Source organism: Nicotiana sylvestris, chromosome 8, assembly GCF_000393655.2.
Source record: "Nicotiana sylvestris chromosome 8, ASM39365v2, whole genome shotgun sequence".
NCBI classification, from domain to species: Eukaryota; Viridiplantae; Streptophyta; class Magnoliopsida; order Solanales; family Solanaceae; genus Nicotiana; species Nicotiana sylvestris.
Window position 1 is genome coordinate 53,925,651 of NC_091064.1, and position 16,481 is coordinate 53,942,131.

Below are 16,481 nucleotides of genomic sequence, written 5' to 3' on the forward strand. Positions count from 1 at the left end.
TGAAGTTGATCAAACAAATCATAAATGTGAGGCAATGGGTACTTGTTTTTGATGGTCACCTTGTTCAACTTCCTATATTTAATACACATTCTTATAGAACCATCTTGTTTATTCACAAACAATACTGGCGCACCCTATGGTGATACACTAGGCCTGATGTGCCTCTTATCCAGCAAATCTCGCTCCTTTAGCTCTTTCAACTCGATTAGAGCCATATGGTACAGGGGAATAGAGATAGTCTAAGTTTCTCGTGAAAAAATCAATGCCAAAATCAATATCCCCATTGGGTGGCATGCGCCGTAGGTCTGCTGAAAACACATTCGGAAACTCCCTAACTATTGGAAATGACTCAACATTAGGAGTATTAACAATAACTTCTATGACAAAATCTAGGTACGCCAAACATCCATTCTCAACCATCCAATGAGCCTTTAGAAATGAGATCACTCTGCTAGGAGTGTGACTAAGAGAACCGCTCCATTCCAACCTTGGCAACTCCTTCACGATCTTAGCATGACAATCAAGAATAGCATAGTATAAAGATAACCAATCCATGTCTAAGATCAGATTAAAGTCCACCATATCTAATAATAGAAAGTTTGTCTTCGTCTCGAAACCACATATAGTGACCAATATAGGATCGATAAAATTGATCCACCATAATGGAATCCCCAACTGCTATAGATATATAGGCAGGGGCATCAAAAGAATCACGTGCCATATCTAGACAAGAAGCAAAGTATGATGACACATATAAACAAGTAGAGCCAGGATCAAACAATACTGAAGGATATTTGTGGCACACAGAAACAATACCTATAATAACTGCATCAGTAATGACGACCTCAGTCCTCCCTAGAAATGCATAACGTCTAGCCTGACCTCTAATAAGCTAAGTTCCCCCTCTAGGACAACCACCCCGGGCTGGCTGAGCAGTTGGTGTAGCAAACGGCTTAGGAATCATAGTTTGACCTCTTTGCTACCCTGAATATTACACCCCGTGCTTTTGTACGTAAGAGTACGTTATAAGTTAGTTGATGTAAGCTCAGAAATATGATCATCTTTGAAACTACATAAATTAAGTTAATCATGTTACCTTGGAGGTTACAAATATTTAATATCATGAACAACGAGTACTAAGAGGTTTGGAAGGTCTATAAGCTACACGAATTGAAGAAAATAAGTTTCGTCGAAAGTCGAGAAGTTGGGAATGTTATAACATGTACTTTTAGGGTGAGACTAGGGTGCTTAACATGATAATAAGGTTATTTTATGAGTTATTTTAGTCGTATAATAGTCGTGCATTATGTTTTGAAGTCAAGCGAGTTGCGAAACAAAAGTTGGCAAAAGTCATCACAAGTTACATTCATAAGTTTGCTGAAAATTAGATCAAATATAGTTGAGATTTTCTCCCAACATACTTTGAATTACGAGATGATACACCTACCAAATTGAAGATCTACGAGTCTATTTTAACTCATTAAACCGTTCATTGATACGACATCAGAGTAGATAGAAATTTGCATTTTTTCCAGATAGTGCAGACTGAATAGGTGACAAGTAGGTGTGCCACCTCTTGCTTAAATAAAAGGATGAAAAATGTCCAAAAAGGGGCTAGTTTATGTCGGCCAAAGAGCCCTTTTAAAAGATGATTTACTTCAGATGTTACACTCAATATATATCAAAAAAATCAGAGATACACCGCAACAAACTTCTCCCAAAAATACAACACAAAACCCGAAATGATTTTCTCTTCTTTTCAAGTTCTAGTTGGAGGAAAACTTAAGAGTTGAAGAACCAAGATAAGAGCTGAGATATCACCAAATATGGTAAGTATACTGCCCTCTTTCATCCATTTTTTTCTGATGTAAGAGTAGATAAATTTGTTCAATAATTGTAAGATATCACGGGATGGTGATCGGAAGTCGTAAGTTCGAGTTATTCAACTTGTAGTGGACTGTTTTATTGGATTTTTCGTGTTGTTTTTGGGTTGTCTGTTTTGCTGATGTTTTATGGAGTTTTGGAGGAGAAAGGGTGTGGAGAAACACCACATAATGGCTGAACGGTGTGTTGGTCGTTCGTCATTTCATTTTCAGGTTGTTTGACACTACTATGATTGTCGCTTTGTGTATGAAGTGATTAGGGTTTGTGGGCTATTTTGTGGTATATTCTGTTGGAGATAAGGTTGAAAAATGATCTATACATATTTTTATTGTTGTGTTCTTATTGTTGTTGGTGTTATGTCGAATTGGGGGAAGTAAAGATTATAGGGGAGATGCTGCCTGTTTTATTATAAAATATTCGTTCGTTGTGAGATAGTTGAACCTTCCGTAACGTAATGATAGTATTATTATCGTTGTTGTAGATTAAGATGAGACGCGACGAGCTCAAAGTGGTTATTGGACAGATTGTGATAAGGTATATTAAGGCTATCCCTTGAGTGGGGAGCTACGTATGCACTAGGTGACGAAAGTCCGTGCGTAGCTATATTCTATGAGATGTTGGGGTAGTCTTAGATCCACATCATGCCTTGATGGTACTTTTATGTTTATTATGCATATTAATTGTCTTAAATAGAGCTGATACTAGGGATTGTAAAGTTGAAATTTTCTAATTTAGATTTCTCATTTTTGGAAGAATAGAGGAATATAAAATAACTCTGAGAAATCCATGTCCTCTCGCATCGCAAGTACTTCCATGAGCAAGGTAAACTTCTCTACTCTCATGGGAGGGGGACGTTCTCCTCGGCAGTATAATATATGTATCTGTGGTTTGTGCCGTTCGACCCTCAGCAGTGCACACAATATACTTTTTGAGCGGGCCGTACGACCTCGGCATAAATCGTGCGTAATAATACTCGGAAACTGATTACACTTGATATTATGTTATTGCTTGAGAAGTATAATTTATTAAATGACCAAAAATGATTTGGAACTAGTATGTGTTAGATGGAAATTTTGGAATTTTATTATCAATTGAGGAATCATTTATTCACAGCTTATTATTATGTTATTATTGTTATTTCCATGTTCCATACCTGTTTAGAATTTCTACATTTTATTATTAGCCCAGAGTAAGTGTCGATATCGTCCCCTCGTCACTACTTTTTCGAGGTTAGATTGGATACTTACTAGGTACATGTTGTTTATGTACTCACGCTACACTTCTGCACTAATCGTGCAGGATCTGAGGTAGGTGCATTTGGCAGTCATCCCAGCGCACACCCCCGATACTCTGAGGCTTAGTGGTGAGCTGCTTTTCGAGTCCGTTCTACAACACCCGGAGTCTCTCTTTTGCATATAGTTTCTATCTACTCTATTTCAAACAGTAGTTTTTGTATATTCTACTAGTATATCATACACTTGTGACACCAGGTCTTGAAAATATGCTAGTAGACATTTGATGACTTTTGAGTATTTATTTCACCACACTTGTTCGTATATTTGTTTACGCTTTATTTTATTATATTTTCACCTCTTACTTAATTAATAAATAAAAAATCAACTATTTCGAAATTGTTAAAAAGAATGAATATATGGCTAATTCACCGTTGGCTTGCCTAGAAGTGACGTTGGGCGCCATCACGACCTATAGGAGAAATTGGGTCGTGACATTAGACATGTATAGATTGGTATGGCGGGGCCTTGTCCTGGCCTTTATGACATTTATGTAAACTTAGAGGCTTGTAGACATATGTCATGTATATGGATGATTTTATGGCCTTGTCGGCCTATGTTTTGAGTGTATAAATAATCATTTCGGTCGTGTAGGCTCGTATGTCACATGTATGAGTTTGTATACCATGTGGGTCATCCTGTGTCGAGTATTCACTTATGTTTTATTCTGGTTATCTCATGACGACCCTTCTGGATCACATACCCATGATGATACGATAAGAAAGATATGTTACGTTGGTACTCGGTTGAGTAAGGCACCGGATTCCCATGGCGGCCCTGCTGTTTGGGTCGTGACACTGAACCTCTGTGAAATAAGGGCAATATTTCTTGACGTTCCCCAAGTCTCCAAACTCATAGCAACCTCTAACAAGAAATGATTGGGGGTCCTAAAAGGAATTGTGAAATAGAATATCCACCAAAAGAACTTGGTACAAATGAACCCTGAATTGCTGAAGCTCGATGAGAACTCTGCACTGGAAGTGAATTGAATGAAGACTACACAGAAGCTCCTCGATTGGGTGGTGGTGTATGATAAACCAGCCTACTAGAATGGCCTTTACAAATTGACCTCGGCCTCCAGATGAGGCATCAATAAGTTACTTGAATGTCGGGACCTCTTATCACTACCCTGCATCATCTCTCTATCCTCACTGTGATGCGCTAAATACGGCACGCTATCTCTATAGCCTAGTGAAATGAAGTCTCAGTCTCTGCCTCTTTAGCCATAGCACGACGAATACTGTGGTAGAGACCATCAATGAATATCCTTACTCTTATCCTCAGAGGGAATCAAAACAGTAGCATGATAGGACTACTCTTTAAACGTCATCTCATACTTAATGGAACCTGAGTTGGTCCCACTGGCTCAACATGGTCAGGAATTTTCTTCTCAACGGGAGCTAATGGGGGCTCCGCAATGGCTGCTCGAGTAGGGCCCCCAACTGTAGTACGTGCTCCACCCTTTCCTCTGCCTCATCCCTAGCCTGTCGCGGCCCTAGCCTAGGGTGCTGGCACAGACTCAGCTGTACCAGAAGAACGCGTCCTTACCATCTATGGAGAATAAAAGAGCAAAGATTGAAACATAATGATAACAAACTCTCACGATAATGAATGCAAGAAAGAGAAGTTTTCCTAACACTACTATAGCGTCTCGAAGATAATTGCGGACGTCTCTCTACCGATCTATAAGATTCTACTAAACTTGCTCATGACTCGTGAGACCTATGCGACCTTATGCTCCAATACCAACTTCTTACGACCTAAAATCCTACTAGAACCATGTTGGTGCCTATCATTGCTTGCTAGGCAAGACAACAACAAATATGCAAAATTAAACTTCAATAACAACAAGAAGAAATAGTCTAAAATAGTGGAATAGCATAAATAACTGCATTCATAATAACAATACAACTGAAACCACCCAAAATCTAGTGTCATCGAGTGCATGAGATCTATAGAGTTCTAAATACAAAGTTTTAACAAATACATTACTATCTAAAAGACTAAACAATAAAAAATTAAGATAAAGGAGGGGACTCCAAGACCTGGGAAAGATATCGCAGTGCACCTCGAAATATCCAAGAAAATTAATATATAGCTCACTAGCAACCGCCATTATTAGCAATACCTGGATCTGCACATGAAGTACATAGTGTAATATGAGTACAACCGATCCCATGTACTCTATTAGTAGCAAGCCTAACCTCAAGCCGAAAGTAGTGATGAGGTTGGAAAAATCCCTTGCTCACTTTCGAAAGCCAACAACAACAATAATCACATAATAATGGAATATAAGGAGAAAGCAGCTCAAATACAAGTATCCCTATACATGACCTCTGTCTATAAGCCTTTAAGAGTACATAAACGTCATAAAGGTCGCGACAGGGCCCCTGACATACCAATCATTACATATCCAAAATATACTGACCAAATAGGCAACTCCGGAGCAAGTGGAGTGCGCCAACACCTTCCGCTGAGCTGATAGCCTACTAGGAAGACTGTTATCCTATCTATCAGGATCTGTGGGCATGAAACTCAGCATCCCAAAAAAAAAGAATGCCAGTACGAATAATGTACTGAAAATGTAAGGCATGCAATGCAGTATATAAAAGATATGAAAGAAACATGGAGTAAAGAACTGAACATGTAAGTTTGAATAGCTCTGTTAATCATGAAAAATTTATAATATCATGCATATGCATATAAATGTAATATCATGCATAGGTATATGTGTACATAACATCATCAACCCTCTGAGGGCATCCCATCATATCATCTCGACCTCTATGGGAGAAATCATCAATGTATACCAACTGATCAGGTGGTGGTGCATATATAATTCCATAGCCTTTCCCCATACCCATATACATAGAATATACACGTATATAATGTCATCTGATTATGGGTCAATGTACATGTATAAATGAATGCAATGCATATGAAGTAAGTCAATAAGATCACTCGGGATGTTATAAGATCAATATGACTTTGGTTAATATCATGAAATAAACTTTATCAACTTAAGTATTTTTTGAGACCCATGAACAAATGATATAATAATAGGACACATGGGGAATTAAGAACATAGACACCCCTAGTACTTCTAATAATAGAGTCATTTGTGAAAGTTTCGCGTTTGTATCATATGGATCATGACAAAAGGAAAGAAAGGATAATCTTAACATACCTAAACCCTTTCGAGTCTTTAATACCTTCCAAGCAACTCTTCAAACAACTCAACTCAATCTACCATAGCAGAAGGGTATCAAAATTGGTTCTAAGTAAAGGCTAAGTCTGTAACTTAAGATAGTAGCTCGTTGACGTAAATTCGATAACATATCTCCTATAAAAAGTGCCTATTCAAATACCATATACTAACTACAACATCCAGAGCAATCCGACAACATATAAAGATCAATAACAACACACCATATAACAACAACAAGTCACAACAACCTCACAACGAGCGACAAGCTCTGATTGGAACCTGTATACCCCATATCACCCCTTACAGACTTCTTCCTTTAACTAAAAGTATCATTAACATTATAAAGAAGTCATTTATCAATGATTCCAGCCTTATACCATATATTTATAACAAAGAAAACAAACCACAACTCCAACTATCCTTAATTAGCAACTTTATTCTCTAATTCATGTCTAGTCCATCCATTTAACTTAATATACATCAAGATAACCTTAAGCACATGCAAGGAAACAATATAGGTAACTCCTACAGTAGCTTCAAATCGATATCCAAGTTTTATTTAGCTTAAAACATCCCTCAATGGCAATACAACACCATAGAAGTGACTTAAGCTAATCTTCATTTCCAATCTCAAGTTCCATATGTTTCTTTCATCAATTAACTTGATAAATATTTAGACATGAATAAAACAGAAAACATATTATAATAAAGTTATTTTCTCCAATTTCCAGCCATAACAACATCTATAAATAGCCTTTAAACAACCCAACAAAAGATAACAACATCTCTTCCCTTTCAAGTACTATCTTGTAATCTTTCACTCCAACACCACAACAAATATGTAATTAACCTTAAACACAATCAAAAGAATGTTAAAAATACCTTAGGAAATAGATACAATTTGAAACCTAAGCTTAACTTAACTCACCATCATCCTTATTCACATCATAATACCATAGAGGGGTTATTCTTCACCTTTGGCTAACTTTGATGTTGGATTATGGTGTATTTTTTTGGAAATTGTTTGGAGCCTTAGGGGGAAGTGCTTGGGAGGGTTTGGATTGTAAGGATTGAAGTAGGTCGAAAAATTAACAAATATCATCCCAAAAACGAGATAAAAATAGGTGAAGATCGACCACCGACCAAGTGGGTTCCATAGGGGCTGCCTGCGCAGTCTCGTGAAAACAAAAATATCTCTCTACTCGGATCTTGTGTCGACAAACGGTTTAATGTGTCAGAAACTAAACTCATATATCTTCAATTTGGTGGCTGTACCATCCCTTACTTCAAAGTATATTGGGAGAAAATCGCAGCTACATTTGACCTAAGTTTCAGCACATTTATGAATGTAATAAGTGATGTCCTTTGCCAGCTTTTGTTCCCCAACTCGCTTGACTTCAAAACGTAATAGACGACTAATTAAAATAACTCCTAACATAGCATCCTTATCATGTTAAGAACCCTAGTCTCACCCCAAAGTGTATGTTATAACATTCCAAACTTATCGACTTTCGACGAAACTTATTTTTCGTTTAGCTTCTAAGCTTTCCAGCCCTCTTGGTACTTGTATTTATGATCTTAAGGATTTTTAACCTCCGAGGTAACATGATTAACTTAATTTATTTAATTTCAAAGACGATCTCATTTATGATCTTACATCAGTTGACTTACGACGTACTCTTACGTACAAAAACATGGGTTGTAACACCATTCTCCCCTTTGGAACATTCGTCCTCGAATGTTGATTGATGCGCTTATCAGTCTCATAACCTATAGCTCTTACAAATACTTTAATATTGTCCTTTCCATCTAGACAATTGTTCTGTGAATAAATTCAAAGGCCAGGGCATTTCCCCCATTTAGGCCTCTTTCTTACACCACGACTTGTGGTCGGAATCCTTCCAATCACGTAATTGTTGATACCTTCTATCATGTAGCCTGTATGACTCTGACCTTGTAAGTGCGCCTATGCGACTCTTCTCACCTTTTTTCCTCTAGCTTTTAGCCAATCTCTAGGCCTCACTTTGTGAACATATACAGAACTATTACAAGCTGTCCTTCTAGGAATCAATAATTGTAATGAAGTTCTTCGCTTGGTACTTTGTCGAACTTACGCCTATTGCTATAGCTTGTTTCATAGCCTCGGTTATCTATGCTTATGGCTTTACTACATCTAGGTAGGTTATATTATACCATAACACTTACTTTAGTTTATTATTACCGAGGTCTGCTACCCAACTCCAGGTTACTTTCTCGCTCCTTATCTTATATGTAGAAATCTAAGTCTTTTAGTTCTTCTTCATTACTGTTCATCTTAAGAATGATGGTCATCTTATACTTTATAACTTTTATCTATCCATTGTTTATTCACCTTAATGTTGATCCATAATCTACCACTGTTGAAACCTCTTACGTTATACATTGTCACTAGGGCTCACGCCTCATCAAGGAACATTTGAAGTTATTTGCTTGATCCACCTAGGGACAATACTATGCTTCAATAACCATATTTCATAGCATCCCAATGTGATTCATCTTATGGGGTTATTCTAATCCCGTGCAATTCATGAAATACCTTTTCTTTAAATCATTACTCAATCAAAGGCATAAGCGTCATCCTCTTATCTATCACAATTACACCTTTATTCTACTACCAGGGAAGCATTCCATCTCTTCTAAATGCACATATTATTAGACTCATCCAAGTTCATTCAGGCTATACTGAGCTTTCAATTACTTATAGAAACCATCAGCTCTCTTGTTTTGATGGGCTTAATTCCGAAGCCTTACCTATTCTTGTCACCTTCTCACTCACCTTTTCTTATTCTTACTCCTATCTACCTAAACCCTTGTCACTCTACCATACTTTAGCTTGAAACCTACACATATCTATTTATACTATTCTCAACCTTCCTTTAACTTGCTAGCACCATAGATTGCCTTTCATGCCTTCTCAGTTGTCTTTAAACATAAGCAATTACTTTTCCTGGTCGTTTTGCCACTTGCTGCATGAATGCTTGGATTATGCTAGTGCCCATGAATACTGGAATTTCCTGTAGCTCATATGATCTCAAATATCACTTTTGATTTTTACTTCCCGTTCATTAGCCACGATAGATGCCACTTTTTATGGGGTTCATACAATGTTGTAGTAAGATTATTGTAATAGGATCATTTCCTCTTTAGATCACTATTCTTAGGTTGAAGTCTTATTCCTTATTTCCTTAGCTAGTCTTTCGTTGTAGTACTCATGGGAGACCCTGTGATTCTTGTAAAACTACGAGCTTATTACATCGTATACCCAAAGGATTTTTTTGATGTTCTTACTCACCCATAATTATCCTTAGTTACTTACTTTTGCACTCTTGTGCTCGTAGGGTTGCTTTTGAACTGAATTATTTTGACTGTCTTTCCCAGTGGCATTCTCTTTTATTTTTGTAACACTTATACAATACGTTTAACTACCCCAAATCCTATCTGAATATTTCTCAAGGATTATAATATCATATCTGCGAGGCTGAATTCAGTATGTTGGGGTTCACTACGTTTATCTTGCATGATCTGTTGATTTTTCTGTATCCTCTTGTCTAAACATAACTAGGCTCTTCCTGAATCAATAACTATCTACTCATTGGTCCATTCTCATATCTATATTCAGCGTAATCTCTCTTGGGATATGTCCTTTGTCTTAATTTACCTTTTGCACTGGCTCCTGAAGTATTAAGAGTCCTTTCCCAATTATTTATCAATAACATCCTGGCCGGGAATTCTTACTCCCTCTCACCGGCGTCGTGCTTGCATAATGTTCTTGAGTCGCGATATATCTGTAGGATCTGAATAAATGCAACCTCATTTCTTTCGTCTTTTCCGACATTCTTCCTTTTCTATTCCATAGTTACCTCATCATCTTTTACATCTTTCCACATCTTCACTAACATCTTACTCGCCTTGCGGTAACCCTTTTGTACCATGAATAACTGAATTCCTTATGCACAAGGGTGACACCTAGTGTAACTAGCACACTTAATCCTTTAAGCTTAACTTTGCTCACAATGCTTGCTCTAGGAAAACGTCTTCCTGAATGAACTTTAGAGGTTATACTTTTGTTGTCCCTTCTATTATTACCGGAATGCTATCTCTGAAATTCTCACGATGCCGACTAATATCAAATATTTCGATCCCTAATTAATATTCAATTTATCTTGTTCACTAGCCCATACTGATTTCTATTACTCCAAGGGTCTAACTTAGCCTTCAAGTAATCATGTTTGAGTCACCAACTCATTTCTCGTAATGTGGATATGACCTTTGGCCTATACTCTATTGTTGTCTCAAGGCCTGTCACCTCTTGTCTTTTCTTTCACTTGACTATAGACTCTGTCATCGTGCCATATTTTGATTTAACGTTATCACTCATTTATCACATCTTACTCATAATATTTCATTTATTCTCTTCTTATTCTCCTACTAATATTTCTTTCTATCACTTTATTCTGAAAACTTTAACAAAACATTCTTTCGCTTTTAGCTCCCCTCGCTCTATCCATTGGCTCTTCGGGTTGCCTAACATTCTCTAGTTTTTTTACTGGGGACGGAAGTCATACTAAGGTAAATATTTATCCCTTCTAGGATTCCAGTACCAATTTTCTTAATTTTTTTCTGGACATTCTAGTATTTCATATCTAAATGTACTATTCTAGAGCGCACCATTGAGGTGTCTCACAAGGAGAACTATTACCATGTTTGCAATATCTTTCGAAAATGTTAGCTAATGTTAACAATCTAGCCACCATTTTGGTTTACTCTAACCCCAGCTGGATTCTGATATCTCATCCTTCTCTTAAACAATATATGTTAGCTTCCATAGGGTATAACTAAGATGGTGTGACCAATTGTACATACCTCTGTTACTGTTGAAGGTAAGTCAAAATACTTATATTTCTCTGCCTGAATTGTAAAAACTGATAATCTTTACTAACTGGGTACCTCGTACCCTTCTTCATCTTGCTTCTTTTACTTGTTTAAACTTGTATCTACCTTCTCATTCTCCTGTTGCTTTTTAAACCATATAGGTTGATAGATATTCATGCCTTAGGACTCCTTATCAAGAATCTTACACGCCTTAGTACACAATAATCTACTGAACACCTTACATTTACTCATCATAAGCATGATGCAAAATCGAGTTCCTCTAACTCAACTCTTCCACAACAACATTCAATCTATTACCAACTGTCTTAGTAGATGTAGGTACCGTTGTATTATGAATAAAGTAGAGATTAGGAGTTTGAATTCTTATAACTGAGCTCTATTACACGATCTAGATTAAGAAGAAAGAGTAACAGTCCTAAATGCCCTACAGCCTCCTACTTATAAGTGTGGTTCACAACACACTCATAAACAAGACTCTACTAGACACGGCTTGTAGACTCCACAGGACAGAACTACTCTGATACCACATTTGTGACGACCCAAATCGTAGGGCCGCGATAGGCACCCGATGCCTTATTCAACCGAGTACCAATGTAACATATCTTTCTTTTCATACAATCATGGGTAAGTGGGCTAGAAGGGCCGTCATGAGATAACCAGAATAAAACATAAGGGAATACTCGGCATAGGATGACCCAACATAAAATACAAACTTATACATATGATATACGGGTCTATAAGACCGACATAATCATTAGTACACTCAAAGCATAGTCCAACAAGGCCATACAAGTATCCATATACATGACATGTTCAAAGCATACTTACTAAACAGGCAACTCTAGAGCAAGTGGAGTGCGCCAACACCTTTCGCTAAGCTGATAGCCAACTAGGAAGACTGTCATCCTGTCTATCGGGACCTGCGGGCATGAAACACAACATCCCCAGGGAAAAGGGACGTTAGTACGGGTAACGTACTGAGTATGTAAGGCATGAAAAGTAGTATATAAAAGAGATGAAAGAAACATGGAGTAGAGAACTCATCCTATAAGTCTGAATAGCTTTGTTAATCATGAAACATTTATAATGTCATGCATATATGTATAAATATCATATCATGCATCGGTATATGCGTACATAACATCATCAAGCCTCTGAGGGCATCCCATTATATCATCTCGGCCTCTGTGGGCGAGATCATCAACATATACCAGCTGATTAGGTGGTGATGCGTATATAACTCCATAACCTTGCCCCATACCCTATATATATAATACGTATATAACGCCATCTGGTCATGGGTCAATGTACATGTATAAATGAATGCAATGCATAAGAAGTAAGTCAATAAGATCTCTCGGGATGTCATAAGATCAATATGCCTTCGATTAATATCTTGGAATAAACTTTATCAACTTACGTATTTCCTGAGACCCATGAATAAACGATATAATAATAGGACACATGGGTAATCAAGAATATATGTACCCCTAATACTTCTAAGAATAGAGTCATTTGTGAAAGTTTTCCATTTGCTCGTTTCGTTTGTATCATATGGATCAATGCCAAAAGGAAATAAGGGATAGCCTTAATATACCTTAACCCCGTCGAGTCCTTAATACCATCCAAGCAACTCTTCAAACAACTCAACTCAATCTACTATAACAAAAGGAGATTCAAAACCGATGCAGAGTAAAGACTAAGTCCGTATCTTAAGCTAGTAGCTTGTTGAGGTAAATTCGGTAGCATCTCCTCTATAACAAGGGCCTCCTCAAATACCATATACCAACTACAACAACCAGAGCAATATAAGTATCACTAACAAGACACCATTTAACAACAACAAGTCATAACAACTTCACGACGAGCAGCAAGCTCCAATTGGAACCCGTATACCCCATATCACCCCTTATGGACTTCTTACTTTAACTTAAAAGTATAATTAACATGATAATGAAGTCATTCATCAATGATTCCATCCTTATACCATTTATTTATAACAAAGAAAATAATCCACTACTCCAAGTTCTCTAGTTCATCCATTTAACTTAATCTACATCAAGATAACCTTAAGCTCATGCAAAGACACAATACAGTTACCTTCTACAGTAGCTTCAAGTAGATATCAAAGTTTTACTTAGCTTACAATATCCCTCAATGGCAATACAACACCATAGAAGTGACTTCAACTAATCTTCACTTCCAATCTCAAGTTTCATATGTTTCTTTCATCAATTAACTTGATAAACATTTAGACTTGAATAACAACAGAAACCATATCATAATAAAGTTATTTTATCTAATTTCCAGCCATAACAAAATCTATATATATAGCCTTTAAACAACCCAACAAAAGATAACAACATCTCTTCCCTTTTCAAGTGCTATCTTGTAATCTTTCATTCTAACACCACAACAAACATGTAATTAACCTTAAACACAATCAAAAGAATTTTAAACATTTCTTAGGCACTAGATACAATTTGAATCCTAAGCTTAACTTAGCTCACCATCATCCTTATTCACATCACAACACCATAGAGGGGTTATTCTTCACTTTTAGCTAACTTTGATTTTGGATTTTGGTGTATTTTTTGGGAATTTGTTTAGAGCCTTGGGGGAACTATTTGCGAGGGTTTGGAGAGTGTGAGGATGGAAGTAGGCCAAAAAATGAACAAATCTCATCCCAAAAATGAGATAAAAATAGGTGAAGGTCGGCCATCGACCAAGTGGGTCCCATAGGGGTTGCCTGCGCAATCTCGTGAAAATGAGAGTATCTCTCTTCTCGGATGTTATATCGATGAACAGTTTAATGCATTAGAAACTAGACTCATAGATCTTCAATTTGATAGGTGGACCATCCTTTAGTTCAAAGTATATTGGGAGAAAATTGCAGCTACATTTGACCTAAGTTTCAGCATATTTATGAATGTAACTTCTAATGACCTTTGCCAACTTTTGTTCCACAACTCACTTGACTTCAAAACATAATACACGACTATCATACGACTAGAATAAGTCATAACATAACCTCCTTATCATGTTAAGAGCCCTAGTCTTACCCCAAAGTGCATGTTATAACATTCCAAACTTATCGACTTTCACCGAAACTTATTTTTCGTGTAGCTTCTATGCGTTTCAACCCTCTTGGTACTTGTTATTTATGATTTTAAAACATGATTAACTTACATTATGTACTTTCAAAGACGATCTCATTTCTGAGCTTACATCAATTGACTTATGACGCACTCTTACGTATGAAAACATGGGGTGTAACAATATAGATCCCAACTGGCCCCATGCAAGGCACTGTCATATAATCTATATATAGACCCCAATGGGCCCTGTGAGAGGAAGGGCCCACCATATGTAAGATATATATAAATAGACCTTACTATGCCCCGTTCGAAGCATGACCTTCATATATCATATAAATAAATCGACCCTATTGGGCCCGGTCTAGGCACGACCTTCATATATCATATAGATAAATGTATATAATGGTAACTTAACAAGGTGTTTGTTCCTTAGCTTCTGAAACCTATTCATAACTAGTAAAGTGGCTATCTATGTCAACGATTCCTTGATACAGGTATGTTACAGATCCTTCATACAAAGAAATCTAAACACTTTGAGGACACTAGGAATTCTACAAAACCGTCTGAATGTTCAACACTATAAAATCAATTCACATTAAGGGAAATAGGGAATATTGAATATATGAATGGAAGCTTCACGAAATTTCGTTCTTTAGTATTTCTATTAGGAGGAAACATGTGATATGGGGTCATACTAAGGTAACAGAAACAAGATAGCCATTACATAACTTGATTCCAATCCTTAGCGTATTACAATGATCAAAATATTTCTTTTCAGCTTCAACCTATAACAATAATGATAATAGGAATTCGTGTTAACAACCAAATATTGGTTCCAACCATTTAGGCAATTCATCGAACACTTAACCAGCCAAGCTCCAAGGTTCTTTCACAATGGTGTTTCACCACACCCTTCCTCTCTCATATTTCACACAACACACTAAACATTTTATGAGGCCAACCAATACCTACCTTATAGAATCAACATATAAAATGGCCCCAAACAATCTCAAACAAATAGCAAAACATGGACTCATGGCTTCTGATCATCGTCCCATGAGTCCTCACCATAAAATATACTAGAAATACTCATATGAATCCATGTCATAGCTTAGAAGAATATTTCTTACCTTGTTGTAGACACTTAGAAGTTCTTCACTCGAATTTACTAAGTGGAGGACCTTGCTTCTAAAACCCAAAGATGGATTGAGATGAGATTCATGTCCTTGATGATGATTTAAGCTAGAGGAGTAGTTGTCACACTTACCTTGATCGTGGAGGGCGAGAGAAGAGGAGAACATGGAGAGATTCTGCCCCAAGACGTTTAGCAGGTGACTAAAAATGAATTCCTGTAGTTTCACCTTTATAAAACATAATTTTGTCCGACTTAACGTACGAGGTGTCATTTGTCCCATATTCATTGGGCACTATGTAGGTCCATAGTAAAACGTACATAATTTCTTGTACCAAGATCGAATTAGAGAACAATTTGTTACATTAGAAAATAGACTTGAAGATCTTTAATTTGGACAATTAACCACTAAATCATCATACACAAGTAGATATGCTTGTTTGAAGTTGAAGCTTGTGCGAGCTCTTTTAAAATATGGGTCCGTTGTGTAACATCTCACTTGACTTTATGCTAGGGATCTCCTTATACCTTAATTAACTTTCAAAACACCTCCTGCAATTATTGTCATCCATATAATATGATATTATACTATAGTGTCACGATCCCAGTTTGCCCTCCGTGAACTGTCGTGACGGCACCTAATCTCTATGAATAGGTAAGCCTAACAAATGCGGAAATTAAACAAAATTTGCGCAATAAATAATTAAAAGCCAAAAATACCCGAATGAAACAGTAATTAAAATGTCGCTCGGCATATACAACACAATATCTCAAAATCTAATACACTATCCCAAAACCTGGAAACTCACGGAGCCACATGTCTTTGAATATATAACAGTGTCTAACTCCAGAATACCTTACAAGGAAAAGAATTACAGAAGGGCAAATGTTTAAAAGCTAGAATAGAAAGGGACTCCCTGGTCTGCGGACGCGAC

At 36.9% G+C, this 16,481-nt stretch overlaps 1 long non-coding RNA gene across 2 annotated transcripts; it reads right to left on the minus strand.

Annotated features, from left to right (window-relative positions):
• Positions 1-5,108: 5,108 nt before the first annotated feature.
• On the minus strand, positions 5,109-15,738 carry LOC104229457 (uncharacterized). 2 transcript variants are annotated; one of them, XR_711639.1, is made up of 4 exons: positions 15,682-15,738; positions 15,545-15,602; positions 12,145-12,236; positions 5,109-5,310 (listed from the first exon to the last, which is right to left on the minus strand). It is a non-coding gene; the product is annotated as an uncharacterized lncRNA (long non-coding RNA). The 2 variants fall into 2 exon arrangements; XR_711638.1 differs by lacking the exon at positions 5,109-5,310 and having other exon boundaries at positions 12,065-12,236.
• Between the last annotated feature and the right edge of the window lie 743 nt (positions 15,739-16,481).